The 16,741-nt window shown below is 40.6% G+C and overlaps 1 protein-coding gene across 2 annotated transcripts in view; it reads left to right on the top strand.

Annotated features, from left to right (window-relative positions):
• The first annotated feature begins 12,950 nt into the window (after window positions 1-12,950).
• The window catches only part of ORC2 (origin recognition complex subunit 2), a 59,439-nt gene continuing 55,648 nt past the window's right edge, over window positions 12,951-16,741 (top strand). Inside the window, exon 1 of one of the 2 annotated variants that reach the window (XM_007965801.3) lies at window positions 12,951-13,294. The gene's annotated coding sequence lies outside the window, so the exon portion shown is untranslated. The remainder of the gene's footprint in view (window positions 13,295-16,741) is intronic. The other variant, XM_007965800.3, reaches the window with a different exon arrangement.

The raw sequence follows: 16,741 nt of genomic DNA, 5'->3' as shown, positions 1-16,741 counted from the left end.
GAGCAATTTTTCTACGTACAGCTATGTTAAACAGTCTGAACATGAGACTTTTTATCTTTCAAGTTGAATGTTATTGTCATCGTTTTACCACTAAGTTGGTTGAGACACTTACTTGTAATACTTTAATTTTTTTAAAGTGTTTTTAGAAACAAGTTGTTTGAAAACTAATTAGAAATTAGAATATTTGCCTGGTTATGAGAAGATGGAATGCAGTGTAAAACTGTTAACAATGCTAATAAAATTATGAGCCATCACATTGGTACAGTTTTCCATGCCAAAGGTGGTCATATTGATAATGTAAGACAAATTTTAGTATTACTTGCATCATGTGTACCTAATAGGTATATCATACTGGTACTGAGCATATATAGAATATTCATGGAGGAGTCATCACCACCCAACCTCCTTGCCCATGTAGGCATATTTCTTCTGAACTTGACCACACAAGTACAACATTTTGGTAACTTCAGTCTTTTCAGTATTTTTGTAATCTTAGCCATAGTCCTATGAGAAATATATGTAAGAGTAAACAATTCAGGATAGAAATTGGCAGAAAGCTGGGAATGATGTGAAATAACTGGCAGCATAGTACAGAAATGTAGGGTATATGTTTTGCTTCTGAATTTTTAGAAATTGTGTTAATCATGTTTACAAATTAAGGCATATTCAGATGTCTGCTATTATGTTTAATATTGATTTTATAAAAAATAGAATTAGGTGTAGCTTAAAGTATAAATGAGTCTCTTTAAAAATGTGTATCTGGAAGTAGGTCTAATAAAGAAATCCTTTTATTTTCAAAGAAATGAACTTAATTGGACAACTCATCCCCAATTACAGAATTCATACCAATATGGTTTGCTGTATTTGAGTATAAACAGCTCAGTGTTAATTACATCAAAGGAAGTTCTTTACATCTTCATTGATTACAAAATTTACCAAAGAAAATGTATCTACCAAATATAATTTTTTAAAGTACTTGTTAAGGAATGAAGCCTCTTTTAACATATAAAGTATCTTAAAAATATTCTCTGACCTGGAAAATAGATTTACAGTAGCTATAAGATTCCATTTTAGGTTTTCTTATGTCAATAAATGTCAATATTTCACTTCCAGCAAAAATACCCGTTAAAGACTAAGTCTAAACATTATTCCTCATAACACAGTTTCTTGTCTCCTTAAATTAAGAATCCTACTCATCAGGATTGAATAAAAAGGGGGAAACTCCTAAAATTAGTATATTGTGTAATATTGTGGGTCGTTTAAGTAAAATTTAGGGGGACATTATGGAAATGTACCTATTTTAAAGGGCAGTGGCAATTATTGTAAGTATAATATTGGTTAAACTGGTAAAGTTTGTTATATATGTCCATGATCATTCTGAGTGTTTTTTTCTTTGCAGAAAAACAGGACTGGATTAAGAAAAGCTAAAACACTCATTTTTTAAAATGTATAGCCCAATAAGAACTAAATAATTTATTTCAAAAGTTAAATAATTTTTTTTGGAAATCATGAAATGTATTTGCATATTAATATTCCAAACAGGTTTTATGTATTGTTTTTTATAGCAGGGAGTAGTTAAAAAGTGATGAATATACTGATTAGCTGTCTTGGAAAGAGAGGATTGGCTTTCTAACAATCACTGATACAGGTCTGGGTTTGGCGGTAGGGCGGGGGGTTTGTTTGTTTGTAAGTTTTATCATCCATACCGAATAGAGAGAGATGCTCCATGTTTAAAAATATTTGTAATAAGTTCATCTACTTGACATTGAATCTTTTTTATTCTTATTCTAAAATTATTCTGGCCTTACATTCAGTTTAACTGGTTAGGTGAAACAGTTTTTAGGGTGCAAAAATTATTTTCCCACTGGTTTTCTCGTGATAATTTGGGTCTCCTGAGCTATAATTTCTGAAGGATTTTTACTACTTTGGCATTATGTAATCTGATCTCTTTCACACTGGACAAGTAAATAAGAAATATCTCACTTTCATATGTTTGCTTCATAAAAGGATCTGGAATGTACACATCAGCCTTTTTTTTTTTTTTTTTTTTTTTTTTTTTTTTTTTTTACCAGCATCAACTTATAACTTGGTATAAACTTCCCAAGTATTTAGAGAATAGTGCTGGTGAAAATTTAAATAGGATAGGCATATAGAAATTACAACTGTACTGAGTGATGTCCTTTCAACCTAGGACTAGTGACAACCTTCATTTTTTCAGAGCTGAAGAAAAAACCGTGAATTTAAGATCATATTTATTGGTGCATGTAAGCCATTATCCTGTCTTACTGAACCGATTAATGCTGTTGATGTTGAAATGTGAAATGTAGTCATTGTTGACCTTGTAAATATCTGCCAGAGATGAAAAAATATTTTAAGTTATTGTAAATAAAGATGTATAAAATTCAGTATCAGTCTGCAATGCAGAAACATATCTTAGATGTTAAAATACTGTGTTTGAGAGATGTGTAATTTACCCTTAGATGTATCTAGTTACATTAAGAGTGTAAATTTTTTTGTACAGTATAAAAATACAGCTCTATTTGGCTTTTAACTGGATTTCCCTGAGTTGATTTTATCTTACCTAAATGTTATACCTTAAAAGGGTCTTTTCATATTTTTTCAAAGTGTACCATTTTAATTATGTATATCTGAACCTTATATCATACCCTACTACATTAAGGCAGTATATAAAATTATATATAACACCACAAAATGAGAAACAAGACAAAGGCAGGTGTGAAATTAATGCATAAAACATGTGCCATATATTTCTGTAGTTAATTGTAAGGGTACAGATTTAGCACTGAACGTTAAAGCAGCCAAATGTAAAGACAGAAGTAAGATTAATTACATAATTTTCAGATATCCTTAAGATTCAACAAGTTTCTCAGGTGAAGCACAACTATTTCTAATGTTAAAATATTTTCTTTCCTGGGTCCTTGTAAAGAGGAACCAACATTATTACGATACAATTAACAATACAATTTATGAAGGTGCTTGTTTCTTCACACCCTTATTTGCAGTTAGTTCTCTCATCATTAAACTTTTTGGCCTTTCCCACATTGTCTTTCCTAAAGATACTTTAGCCTTTGCTTGGAACATGGGTTTAATCAAGGGTTAAGCCCTAGGCCCTTTGTCCTTTCCCTTTCTTTACATGCATTTTCTGGGAAAATCTCTTCTGTGCCTTTTTTCTTTATGATTGTTATTCCTTGCTGAGTGAAAGCTTTATTCTCCATTTTATTTCAGATTCAAGCAAACAAAGTACATTATCTTTTTGATATTTATTATCCCTTAATCCAAAGATTGTCAGATCCAGAACCAAGACTGTGTTTTTCTCTTTGACTCTGGATCTGCATTAGTAAGGATGAGATTCACAAACTGACAGTTACAATTTTTTCCCTTTATTAGAAATGTAATGGTTGTTCATTTACAAAATACAGAAAAAGGGCCGGGTGTGGTGGCTCACGCCTGTAATCCCAACACTTTGGGAGGCCGAGGTGGGTGGATCACCTGAGGTCAGGAGTTCGAAATCAGCCTGGCCAACATGGTGAAACCCCGTCTCTACTAAAAGTACAAAAATTAGCCAGGCAGGGTGGTAGGCGCCTGTAATCGCAGCTACTAGGAAAGTTGAGGAAGGAGAATCACTTGAACCTGGGGGCGAAGGTTGCAGTGAGCCAAGATGGCGCCATTCCATCTCAAAAACAAAACAAAAGAAAATACAGAAAAAGTACAACGGGAAAAGTAATATTTTCCTTTAAGGTACTGTAATATAATTGTGATATTAATAGAATAGTGGCACTTTATATACGCGCACACACACACACTATCCCTACACATACAACTCTTGTCCAGGTAAGTCATAGTGTTTTATGGTACAAAGATTCTTCCCATGTGAATTAAACAATAACTAACATTATTGGGTGCTCAGGATGTGCCAGGCACTATTCTAAACACTTTAAAGAAAATGCAATAATTCATTTAATACTCAATACAACAGCATTAGATAAGTACTATTCTTCTTTTATGAGAAAAGTAAAGTACAGCTGTCCAAAGTCACAGAGCTAGTAAGTGGAAGAGCTAACACTGAACATAGACACTCAGGCAAATGTACTTGTGAACTTAAACATCGTGATATACTGCTTAATTGCATTGATTGTTCTCAACTATTAGTACACTTGCCAAAACACCTACCCCAGAAAGCCAGTCCCTCTGTGAGGGATGGGAAGAAAGGGAGGAGTTGGAGCTCAACAGAGCTAGATTGCTAATAGGCAAACTAAATCTATGAAAGAAGCCCTAACATCCTAAGTATCCATAGTTATAAGTTAACTTCTTTCCTATGTATATACAATGGTTCTTGTGTACCATCCTGAGGGAAAATGAGAAAATAGTCTTTTTGTGGTTCACGTAAGGAAGCTCAGTTGAGAAAAGCTATTTTACAGCATAATAAAGCAGAAGAGACTGCCAAAATATAAAACTTAAAAATATGTTTTTAAGTTTTTTCTATGACCCTTCCCATCCACACAAAAAAACTGCCACGTAGCATGGGAGGAAAACAGAACTTTGTTAGGCTGATGACTATGTTATGATTTAATGTTAAATTTTTAAGTACATGAGAGAGGGGAGAAGAATAGTCTTTTGTGTTTAGGATATGTAAAGGTCTTTATCTGGCCCTGGGTGATAATCCAAATGCGATAGATATAATCTGTGATAATAGGCTGGGCGCAGTGGTTCATGTCTGTAATCCCAGCACTTTGGGAGGCCAAGGCGGGCAGATCATCTGAAGTCAGGAGTTTGAGACCAGCCTGGCCAACATGGTGAAACCCTGTCTCTACTAAAATTAGCTGGGTGTGGTATTGCACCCTTGTGATCCTACCTATGCTGAGGCACGAGAATCGCTCGAACCTGGGAGGCGGAGGTTGCAGTGAGCCAAGATCGCACCATTGCACTCCAGCCTGGGTGACAGAGTGAGACCCTCTCTCTCAAAAAAAAAAAAAAAAAGAACTGAAACAATGCTAATAGTCTCAAAACAAAACATTCTTATCCTCTTATATTCAATAAGCTTTTTATTTTATTCTCTCCAATATTTAGTAGGGAATTCCCCAAACATACTCCCCAAACATAGGCTTTCTTCGCTTCCTCCAAGTAAAATTACAGAATGTTAAGAAATCTATATATATTTCCTTTATTTACAAACGTTATATTGACTTTATAAACACTGTAAAACTCAGAATTGTTTTTTGTGTTTTTTTTTGAGACGCAGCCTCGCTCTGTTGCCCAGGCTGGAGTGCAGTGGCACGATCTTGGCTCACTGCAAGCTCCGCCTTCCGGGTTCACGCCATTCTCCTGCCTCAGCCTCCCAAGTAGCTGGGACTACAGGTGCCCACCACCACGCCCGGCTAATTTTTTTTTTCCGTTTTTTTAGTAGAGATGGGGTTTCACTGTGTTAGCCAGGATGGTCTTGATCTCCTGACCTCATGATCCACCCGCCTCAGCCTCCTAAAGTGCTGGGATTACAGGCGTGAGCCACCGTGCCTGACCAACTCAGAATTGTTTTCAAAAACTAATTACCCATTATTGTAATTACTCTGTGTACTTTTTTTTTTTTTTTTGATACGGAATTTCACTCTTATTGCCCAGGCTGCAGTGCAATGGTGTGGTCTTGGCTCACTGCAACCTCTGCCTCCTGGGTTCAAGCAATTCTCCTGCTTCCACCTCCCAAGTAGTTGGGATTACAGGCGCCCACCACCATGCCCAGCTAATTTTTATATTTTTAGTAGAGATGGGGTTTCACTATGTTGACCAGGTTGATCTTAAACTCCTGACCTTAGGTGATTCACACCCACCTCGGCCTCCCAAAGTGCTGTGATTACAGGTGTGAGCCACCACAACCAGCCATCTGTGTCCTTTTTTTTTTTTTTTTGAGACAGAGTCTTGCTCTGTCGCCCAGGCTGGAGTGCAGTGGTGCAATCTCGGCTCACTGCAAGCTCCGCCTCCCGGGTTCATGCCATTCTCCTGCCTCAGCCTCCCCAGTAGCTGGGACTACAGGCACCCACCACCACACCTGGCTAATTTTTTGTATTTTTTTTTTTTATTTTTATTTTTTTTTTGAGACGGAGTCTCGCTCTGTCGCCCAGGCTGGAGTGCAGTGGCGCAATCTCGGCTCACTGCAAGCTCCGCCTCCCGGGTTCACGCCATTCTCCTACCTCAGCCTCCCGAGTAGCTGGGACTACAGGCGCCCGCCACTGCGCCCGGCTAATTTTTTTCTATTTTTTAGTAGAGACGGGGTTTCACCATGGTCTCGATCTCCTGACCTTGTGATCCGCCCGCCTCGGCCTCCCAAAGTGCTGGGATTACAGGCGTGAGCCACCGCGCCCGGCCTAATTTTTTGTATTTTTAGTAGAGACGGGGTTTCACCGTGTTAGCCAGGATGCTCTCAATCTCCTGACTTCGTGATCCGCCCCTCTCGGCCTCCCAAAGTGCTGGGATTACAGGCGTGAGCCACCGCGCCCGCCCCATCTGTGTACATTTTTAAGGATTACCGTGTCAAATCTTTCACTACTTACTTGATGATGTCATCTCATGTGTCCTCACTGACTGCTTCACCATCCCTGGTACAAAAAAAAATATCTTGGAGGTTTTGGCTGCCATATTCTCTTTTATTCCTAGATACTCAGATATAATCACTTTTTCCGAGCATGACTGAAATCAAATTGACGTATAAAAAAATTTCAGGGTAGAAGTTATTTGCTGAGGCATGTGTCACTGACATATTAGATCTATTGAACCTTTATCAAGTGTGTGTGTAACATACAGGATCTAGGCCACTGCATATCTCACAAAAATTTTTATTGCCAATTTTTAATTCTCTCTAGCTCACTGGTTCTCAGCCCTGGCTTCACATTAAAATCATCTGGCCGACTGGGCGCGGTGTCTCACGCCTGTAATCCCTGCAGTTTGGGAGGCCGAGGTAGGTGATCACCTGAGGTCAAGAGTTTGAGACCAGCCTGGTCAACATGGTGAAACCCCATCTCTATTAAAAATACAAAAGAATTAGCTGGGTGTGGTGGTGGGCGCCTATAGTCCCAGCTACTCTGGAGGCTGAGGCAAGAGAATCACTTGAACCCAGGAGGTTGAGGCTGCAGTGAGCCGAGATCGCACCACTGCACTCCAGCCTGGGTAGCAGAGTGAAAGTCTGTCTCGAAAAAAATAAATAAAATCATCTGGGTAATTTTTTTAAAACAATTCTGATGACCCGGCCCCACGCAGACTCTCAGGGAGTAGGATCTGGCATCACATAGTTTTCAAAGATCCCCAGCTAATTCTCATGTGCAATCAGAATTGAAAATTCTCTTTAATGCTATACCAATCTTTGGCATAGGTAAGCTTTCTCTCTTCTGTCCAGAACCTGACTAAATAATAAAATTTTCCTAGAGAAACACCTAGTATAGTAACTGACAATATAAGAAAGAAGTATTATTAACCCATTACATAAATATACCTCTACCCCAAAGAATAGATCCATCCCTATCAATGCTTTAGTCTGCCTTCTCTATTCCCTAACTCAGGCCACTGAACACTGTAGGTGTTAATACATCTTCATTGGCCCCTTGCACTTCTTGGCCTGTCCCCTTTCTCATTCCCTGTAGTTTCTATTCTGCAGCTTTGGCACAAAGTATCACTTTCTCAGCAGCCTCAACTCTTTTTCTATGAAATAGAGGCCATGATGCTAGAATGAATGTTCTTTATTTCCTATTTCCCACTACCACTTCAAAGTCCTGAACTATGTCTGCAACTATCCTTATCCCCTTGCTGCCTGTCTCAGATGAGAGATACCTCACATCATTTCTTATTTTTCTCACAGTCCCTGCAGTTCTCATTTTCACCACTTGGCTTAAATCTATATACGGATGACCCTAGATCTGTCTCTCTAGGCCTAGACCTCTTGAATGTTAGACTTTTAAATCCAACTGGCTGCTGGATAGCTGGATATCTCTTGGGCACTTCAAAGTTAAGATGCCTCAAACTAAACTCATCTACCTTTTTCCTCTATCAGTAATCTATCTCTCACATCACACCAATGAACTAATACCCAGGCAACCAAGCCAGAAACCTGAGAATTATATCTCCTCTCCCCCTCACCTCTATTATCCAGTCCCCAAATCCTGCTGACTGCCCCCTTTTTTTTTCCAAATTAATCCTTCCCACCTTTACTACTAAAGCACAAATTCATATCCTCTTCATATCGACTGCTTCAATAGCCTCCTAACTAGACTCCTTGCCCGTAAATTTATCCTCCTTAGTGATGGATATTAAATGCTTATCAGTACCCTGGTTAAAATTATCCAGTGGTTCCAATATAGGGGATAAATTCCATGTTATTTAGCCTGCATACAAGGCCCTGTGGCCTACTTCTACCCCATCTCCTATCATTCTTAAGTAACAACAAAGTCCTTTGTACTACCACACTCATTTGTACAATCACACCCTTTGTCCTTTGTACTACCACACCCAGTTTGACTCTTACTGAAATGTCTTCTCTAGTACTTTCTCTTTTGCTTAAGTCTACTTGTCTTTTGAAATTGGATTGGCTCTTCCTCTGCTATCCCCCAACCCAACCCCTAGATTAAGCTAAATGGCCGTTGTCCTTGTAGTTCTCAGTACACCTTTTTGAATTTTTTTTTTTTTTTTTTTGGTACAGATGGGGTCTCCCCATGTGCTCAGAGTGACCTCGAACTCCTGGGCTCCAATGATCCTCTCACCTCGGCCTCCCAAGGTGTTGGGACTACAGGTGTCAGCCACTGGGCCCAGCCTACACCCTTTTGTGTCGAAATTATCTGATTCTACTGAACTAAAATCTAAATTCCTTAAGGGTAAGGGCCATACCTGGGCATTATGCCCCTGGTAGAGTTAGGGGCTCAAAAATTTTATTAAGTAAACTATTTAAAGACCCAGGGAGAAAATGGATTTTTTCAAGGAGCAATAGCATCAATATAATGCTTTTCACAATACTGGCAAAGACAAAAGTTAACTGAGTTTCCCAAACTTAGGGACCAATATAAATGTATCTTAACTTGTTCATAAGACCTACTTGGTTCTGGTTGCTTAATCTAGATCTCTCACTGATACCTATACAGCTATTTAGGTTATATTTCCATTTGGAAGATATGAACTGAGATCATATTCTTGAATTTGATCAAGTAAAATATGGTTTGGGTAAAAAACCTTGTTTGAACATAAAAATGAACTTAAAAAAAGATTTCATTTTTTAACTCAGTCATCTTGAAGAAGAATATAAAGATTCTGATTTTCTTCAGTGTGCTGACAGATGAGATCACTGGTGAAGAAAAAATATAAGCTGATACCATCTTGATTCTGCAGTCTATTTAAAAATTAAAACTTTAAGAATTATTTTCTCCTTAAAGAATCTAAATTTGATGACTCACATTCTTTTTTACATTCCTTTTTTAATAGATATAAAACGTCAAGAGTTTATTACAATTTTGAGTAAATTTTCTTCTGGGTTCTACATAGAATGTTTGCTCCTACTTTATTTTTTTCTTTTTCAGAGCTGAGACTTTATCCCAAAGTTTGGTAATGCTAAAATTGATCAGAAGCTCAGCGTGCAGGGACAGGGCTCATCAGCTAGTAGGTGTCAGTGTAGGTCTATATTGATAAACTGGCTTTTTCAGTTGGGGCCTCCTGTCTTTTCTGATTAGCTTGCCTGAAAAAGTCTTTAAATTTAATGATCAGGGGATATATGACTCATTGCCAGCGTTCTGGGAGCCAAGTAAGACAAGGTCCTAAGCTTGTCCTCCCCATTTCAGTACGACCTCATTTCTACTCTCAGTTGTGCCTAGTGGTAGAGTCTAGATCCTCTCGGTTCACCTTGTAATCTCCTGGTCCTCCACAAAGTATGACAGGAGATCTAGCATCTAACTGTTTCAAGACTTCCAACCGATCTTCCAGTCTCAGCTTCATACTCCTTTTATTTTCCCCCCAACCAACCCTCCAGTCTCAGCTTCATGCTTTTTTTTTTTTTTTTTTGAGACAGAGTTTCGCTCTAGTTGCCCAGGCTGGAGTGCAATGGCACGATCTCGGCTCACTGCAACCTCTGCCTCCCGGGTTCAAGCGATTCTCCTGCCTCAGCCTCCCAAGTAACTGAGATTACAGGCATGCACCACCACACCTGGCTAATTTTCTATTTTTAGTAGAAACGGAGTTTCACCATGTTGGTCAGGTTGGTCTTGCACTCCTGACCTCAAGTGATCCACCTGCCTTGGCCTCCTAAAGTGCTGGGATTACAGGCATGAGCCACTGAACCAGACCCATGCTGTTGAGACTACCACCTGGAGTTCTGTGACAGGAATAGGCTTATTACTGGCTTCCCCCTCTGCAGGCCTGGATTCCAGCTAACCAACTTACGTTAACCTGTTTTTCTAGTTTGTTAATTTTATGTTTATACTTCAGTAAAAAATTCTGATTGTTATTTTAGTGGTATTTAAAAGCTCTTCAATTCACCCTGTTTCATAGATTAGAGATTTTTTAAAGCCAGTCCCTAAATTTCAAACTATTACCCAATTAACTGCTTGTGCCTCTACCCCTTACAATATTGAGCTTCTGTTTCCCCCTTTGGAACAGTCTACTGCCCTACGCAAAATTTCCATGAATACATGGTGAGTTGCCATTTTATGGTCCCCTCTGACTTCAACTTCCTGCTGCTCCTAAATCCTGTGTGTCCATTCTGAAGGTATGGCTCTTTGTTTTTATCTTAGTATCAATCTAAATGCAAAACTCAGCTCCTTCCCTCTATTTTCCACACATATACCATAAAAACTACATCCAAACCCACCACTCACACCAAGGCCTCTGTGGTCTGTAGAAGTCTTTTTTCAAGATGTGGAAAGAAGAGGAATGAAGGGGAGTTTACTGACATCATAGAAATATTAAAAAACAGCCAGGTGCAGTGGCTTACTCCTGTAATCCCAAAACTTTGGGAAGCCCAGGAGGGTGGATCACTTGAGCTCTGGAATTGGAGACCAACCAGGGCAATATGGTGAAACCCCCTCTCTACAAAAATTAGCCGGACATGGTGGCGTGCGCCTGCAGTCACAGCTACTCAGGAAGCTGAGGTGGGAGGTCTGGTTGAGAATAGATAGTCCAGGCTGCAGTGAACTGTGACGTAGCCACTGCACTCCAGCCTGGGCAGGCAGAGAGAGACCGCATCTCAAAAAAAAAAAAAAAATTATATATATATAAAAGATACATAAGTAGAACATATCTATTCAACATTCCTAGATCTTCATCTTTTTTTTCAAATTTTTTTTTTTTTTGAGAAATGGGGTCTCAATGTGTTGCCCAGGCTGGAGTGCAGTGGCTAGTCACAGGTAAGATCACTGCTCGCTGCATCCTGGAATTCTGGGATGCAAACAATCTTCCTTTTCTCAGCCTCACAAGTAGCTGGGATTACAGGTGTGTATGCTGGGCTCGATAGTCATCTTCACATTTCTAAACACTCTTCAAGCACATCGTTGTTAACTGTTAAGCTATGTTCTCTTTATCGTCTGTCTCTAGTCACTCCCCAAATTCTTTTTATTTACAATGCACAAAAAATTGCCTTTCTCTTCTGTTTTCTTAACTCCACCTAGCCAAAATAGAATAATGAGGTATCAAGGCTACGATCATTTCTTTCTCAACTGGATTTCCTAAACAGCTTCCAAATCTCGTGACTCTATATCTTCCCTCCCAATCCTACCTCCTTTATCCAAAGATCTTTCAATACAAATCTGACCAGTGCCCTAACGGCCAACTAAGCCCTTCATAATAACAGACCCAACGCTTGGCATTTTACACGGCTGTTACATGGGTTTGGACCTTCTACCTGGAAAATGTCACCCCTCTTGACCTGTTTTAAATCTATTCAACACTCAGGTTTCAGTTTAAACATCCCTTCCTCCAAGAAAATTGTTCCTGACTCCTTCTGGACTTTTAATTAGATACTCCTACCATGTGCTCCAATGCACTTCCCATATAATAGCATTTTTCTCAATATTGTCCGTTCAATATCTTCACGTGCTAGGTAACTATAGTGAATGCAGAGATCGTAGGTGTCTCGCTAGATACTGAATCCTTATCTTCTGATTCGCAGAGTACTCTGTAGTTTTGTTTTGTTTTGAGTCAGTGAATCCAAATGAAATAGTACCCTGTTCTTAATACTGTATGGATCCCATCCAGGTTCATTCCTTTTCTTCCTCATTTTCTCTGTCTTGTCTTTTTTATATTTTGGATAGTTGAAGTCAATCATTTTCTCTGTCTATTCATTCTATTTCCCCAGCCTCTTCATCCCACTAGCCGTCCGATCCCATCTCCATAATTCAGTGCTTCTCCTAACGTCTCTTTTCCCTACTCCAAACCCTGGAGATGTACAAGATCCTACCTTTCACGCCAAATGAAGAAAATATTTAAAAAAGAAACACGGATCAATTTCCATTACCTTTTTCTTCAAAAGGTACCTGGCGAAACCAACGAACACTTTTTGTTTGTTTGTTTGTTTTTTGAGACGGAGTTTCGCTCTTGTTGCCCAGGCTGGAGTGCAATGGCGCGATCTCGGCTCACTGCAACCTCTGCCTCCCGGGTTCAAGCGATTCTCCTGCCTCAGCTTCCCGTGTAGCTGGAATTACAGGCGCCCGCCACCTTGCCCGGCTAATTTTGTATTTTCACTAGAGACGGGGTTTCTCCAAGTCAGTCGGACTGGTCTCGAGCTCCTGACTTCAGGTGATTCGCCCGCCTCGACCTCCCAAAGTGCTGGGATTAGAGGCGTGAGCCACTGCGCCCGACCCCAAGTACACAGCCAGCACTCAGCCAGCTATTCCGCAAACTTCCTCGCATCCACACAACACTTCCTTCTCCCTTCCCCGGAAACGGAAAGAGGAAAGGAAAGATAAGGCCCACAACTCAGGGCCTAAGGATCCGTTTTCCTCAGGTTTCCTGATGGGCGGGGCCGAGTGGCCGGCGCCGACTGGCCGGCAGAGCCGTCGCTCTTGGCCGACTCCTCTTCCTATTGGCTTCCCCGGGCACCGCCCCCTGAACAGGGCGGGAGATTCGGTGTGCAGCACGCAGGCTTCCCATCCCCCAGCTGGCCTGCAGGGCTCCTTACCTCCGCCGTCGTCGGGCGCGAATTACTAGAAATTGGCTTCTCCCGTTGGTGCCGAAGGTGCTTTCCCTGCGGCGGCGACTCAGCGGGGTGTCGTTCGGCCGGCGTGAGGCGGCCGGATCGGCGCCAGGCGGAAACCTAGCGGTGAGTAGTGGGGTGTCGGGGCAGCCTGCCTCCCTTTTCTGCTTAGCTCGCGGCTTGTGAGGCGCGTCCAGGTGCACACAGCCCCGCGTCGGAGCTTGGCCCCCAGCGTCCCACGTCGCGTATCTCAGGGCTTTCCCTCGGCACTCGGGGCATGGTCTCGGCGCCTCGCTGCCCCCCGCAGGCTGCCCGGGGGCTCGAGAACCCTTTGCTGGTGGAGCGCAGCCAACTGGCCAGAGGTTGGAGGCGCAGGCCAAAGTCCTTTAATACTTGAGGTGAGAGGCTCACTCTGGGAGGACCTTTCGTTAGTCTGCCCAGCAGTTAAAAGCCTTTTGTGAAAGGGACGCCTAATATTAACATACCTGATTCCCAGCTTACGAAGCCCTCTGGTTGGAAAAGGAGAACTGTGAAGATCTGTAACGAAAGTGGTAAAGTGCCCTGTGAGGTATGAAGAGGAAGAGATCGCGTCCCACAACCACTGTAGCTAGAACCTTTGATGTCATCCCAGCCTGGAGGCACCAATGTGTCCTGCTAACTAACTGATCGGTCACCTTGGAGCCACGCTTGGCTGTAAAATGTTGATAAGCTAGGCCCTTTTGGTAGAGCTTTTTAATCAAAAAGATGTTGAGACGTTACTTTTCATTTTACAATTGAAATCCTAATAGAATCGTTACACTTTCCCCCAGTTAAATTGCAATCTGAAGAAAAATAGCACGGTCCTACACCGTTATATAAGGGCACTGCACGTTAAACGGGCATCATTACTTATTGAGCAGTTTTTCTGTTAGATGTTGAATGAGTTAGAGATGTACAAGAGATCTGCATGGTGAAGTTGAAGTTTAAAGTAAAAATATCTCAGTGTGTACTGCAGTAAGGAGCTAAAAAAGAAAAAGGTTAAAGAAAAAATTACCGATAATTGGGAGCATTCAGTGATGCTCTTTTATACATCAGGCACGATTTCATTTAATCGTCAGGACTTTGGACAAAGTCACACAGTTGTAAAGTATGGAGTGGAGATTGGAACTCACGTTTCTCTGATATTAAAATTGGTGCTTAACCACTAATCTATCCAACCTTTTTCAAAGGATTATGTTTTTAAAAATTACAGCAAATCTTTCATTTGCTTTCAAAAGAGAGTGTGTGGCTAACACTTGGTGCTGCTGAATTGCCTTGAAGTTAACTCCTTGATAGGGGTTGACCGGTAAGCACCAAGGCAGTGCCTTGAAGGGTCATAATGGTCACTAAATATTGCATTTTATTGTGTGATTGTTAGGTTTTTTGTTTGTTTGTTTGTGTGTTTGTTTTTCAGGAACTGTTGGAAAGGAAAGAAGGAAACGTTTCTCATGAGGTCTTTGTAGACATTTTCTTTAATTTGGTGATTTTGTACTATTTAGTAAGATGCTCCAAAATTAGAAAAGGAAATGTTTGTATAAATGCACTTCGCTACAAACAAGACTGAGGCTGCCTCTGTCCAGGCAATTCTTATATAGAATACCATAGGGAAATTGCCTAGGACAATACTCAGTTGCCTAGAATATTTGTTTTTAAATTTTCCTAGAAAATCTCGTCCCCCCCATCCCCAAGAACAACTAAACTTTGGCCAATAAGAATTATGTAACAGACCTTTACTTGCTTTTTCCTTTGATTACCAGGAAGCTCAGAGCCAAAAATTCGTTGTGTGATTTTATTTTCTGCTTTCCTTTATATTTTTTCTGATGCAGACTCCCTGTTAGCATTTATAATTTATAATTTGTTTTATCACATTTGATCCTTGTCATTGCTTCCAATCCTTTGTAGTACATGGCAGCATATAATTAAGTAAAATAACGTAGATTATGCTGACTCTGGCCATGCTCTTTGAAGTATGCTTGATAGAACTAGTAATGTTTCACCCAATGAACTGGAAAGTTAGAGAAACTATAGAATTCTTTGGACATTCTATAGTTACGGGCTATAGAATACCCTAACCCTAACTGACATGTAGAGAAATAACTAGACCTATTATGAATGGTTTTCAGAGGTCAAAACAAGCATTTACCATTCAGCACAGTAGTTCACACCTGCAGTCCCAGCACTTGGGGAGGCTGAGGTGGGCAGATCGCTTGAGCTCAGGCCAGCCTGGGCAACATGGGGAAACCCCGTCTCTACAAAAAAATACAAAAATTAGTGAGGCTTGGCATTGCACACCTGTAGTCCCACCTACTCAGGAGGCTGAGGTGAGGTGTTGCAGTGAGCTGAGATCACACCACTGCACTCCAGCCTGGGTGACAGAGATGAATGACCCTGTTTCAAAAAACAAAAAAACCCCACAAAAACAACCCAGAACAACAAAAAAAACAAGCATTTAGGATAACATTTTTATTTGATGGCAGGAGAGGTATGTGGTGTAATAGAGTGGTCAGGAAGTTAGTAATCTGCCAGGTACAGTGGCTCACACCTGTAATCCCAACACTTTGGGAGGCCAAGGCGGGCCGATCATGAGGTCAAGAGATCGAGACCATCCTGGCCAACATGGTGAAATCCCGTCTCTACTAAAAGTGCAAAAATTAGCTGGGTGTGGTGGTGCACACCTATAGTCCCAGCTACTGGGCAGGCTGAGGCAGGAGAATCTCTTGAACCCGGGAGGCGGAGGTTGCAGTGAGCTGAGATTGAGCCTCTGCACTCCAGCCTGGGACACAGCAAGACTCTGTCTTAAAAAAAAAAAAAAGAAGGAAAAAAAAAGAAGAAGTTAGGATCAGTCAGACCTGGATTTCAACCCTAATAGACTTTATAATTGTGTGTATTGGCATTAATAATTTAATGAGTTATTAATATTTAATGAGTTAGCCTCAGTCTACTCATTTGTAAATTGGGGACATTATATATATAAAGAGAGAGATGCAAAATACCTGTGTGAGACAATCTGAGGATTTAATGAGCTGGTGTACATAAATGTGCCTAATATAGTGCCTCACAAACAGTGCCCTCAAAAAACCTGTTCTTTATTTTATACAAATATGTAAATGGATTAAACTTTTTCTCTAATATACCCAGATTCCCCATAATAGGAAGCAGTATCATGACTAGAAAGAAGGCCCAAGAGGACATGTTTTACAAGCAGTGGTCATAAGTTATAGATGAAGTATTTATTATCTTTATTTTTTATTTTTATTTCTGAAATTTTTCCTTCATATCATAGCTAAGTCCACAATTTTTTATTTTTTGTTTAAACAAATTTTTTTGACCTGGTGTGGTGGCTCACTCCTATCATCCCAGCACTTTGGGAGGTAGAGGTAGGTAGATCGCTTGAGCCCAGAGGTTTGAGACAAGCCTAGGCAACATGGTGAAACCTCATTTCTACAAAAAACACAGAAGTTAGCCGGGGGTGTGGTGGCACAAGCCGGTAGGCCCAGCTATATGGGAGGCTGAGGTGGACAGATCACCTGAGCCCAGGTCGGAGTTGTGGTGAGC

This window comes from Chlorocebus sabaeus, chromosome 10 (genome assembly GCF_047675955.1).
Source record: "Chlorocebus sabaeus isolate Y175 chromosome 10, mChlSab1.0.hap1, whole genome shotgun sequence".
NCBI lineage: Eukaryota > Metazoa > Chordata > Mammalia > Primates > Cercopithecidae > Chlorocebus > Chlorocebus sabaeus.
This window is presented reverse-complemented; position numbering and strand designations above follow the sequence as displayed.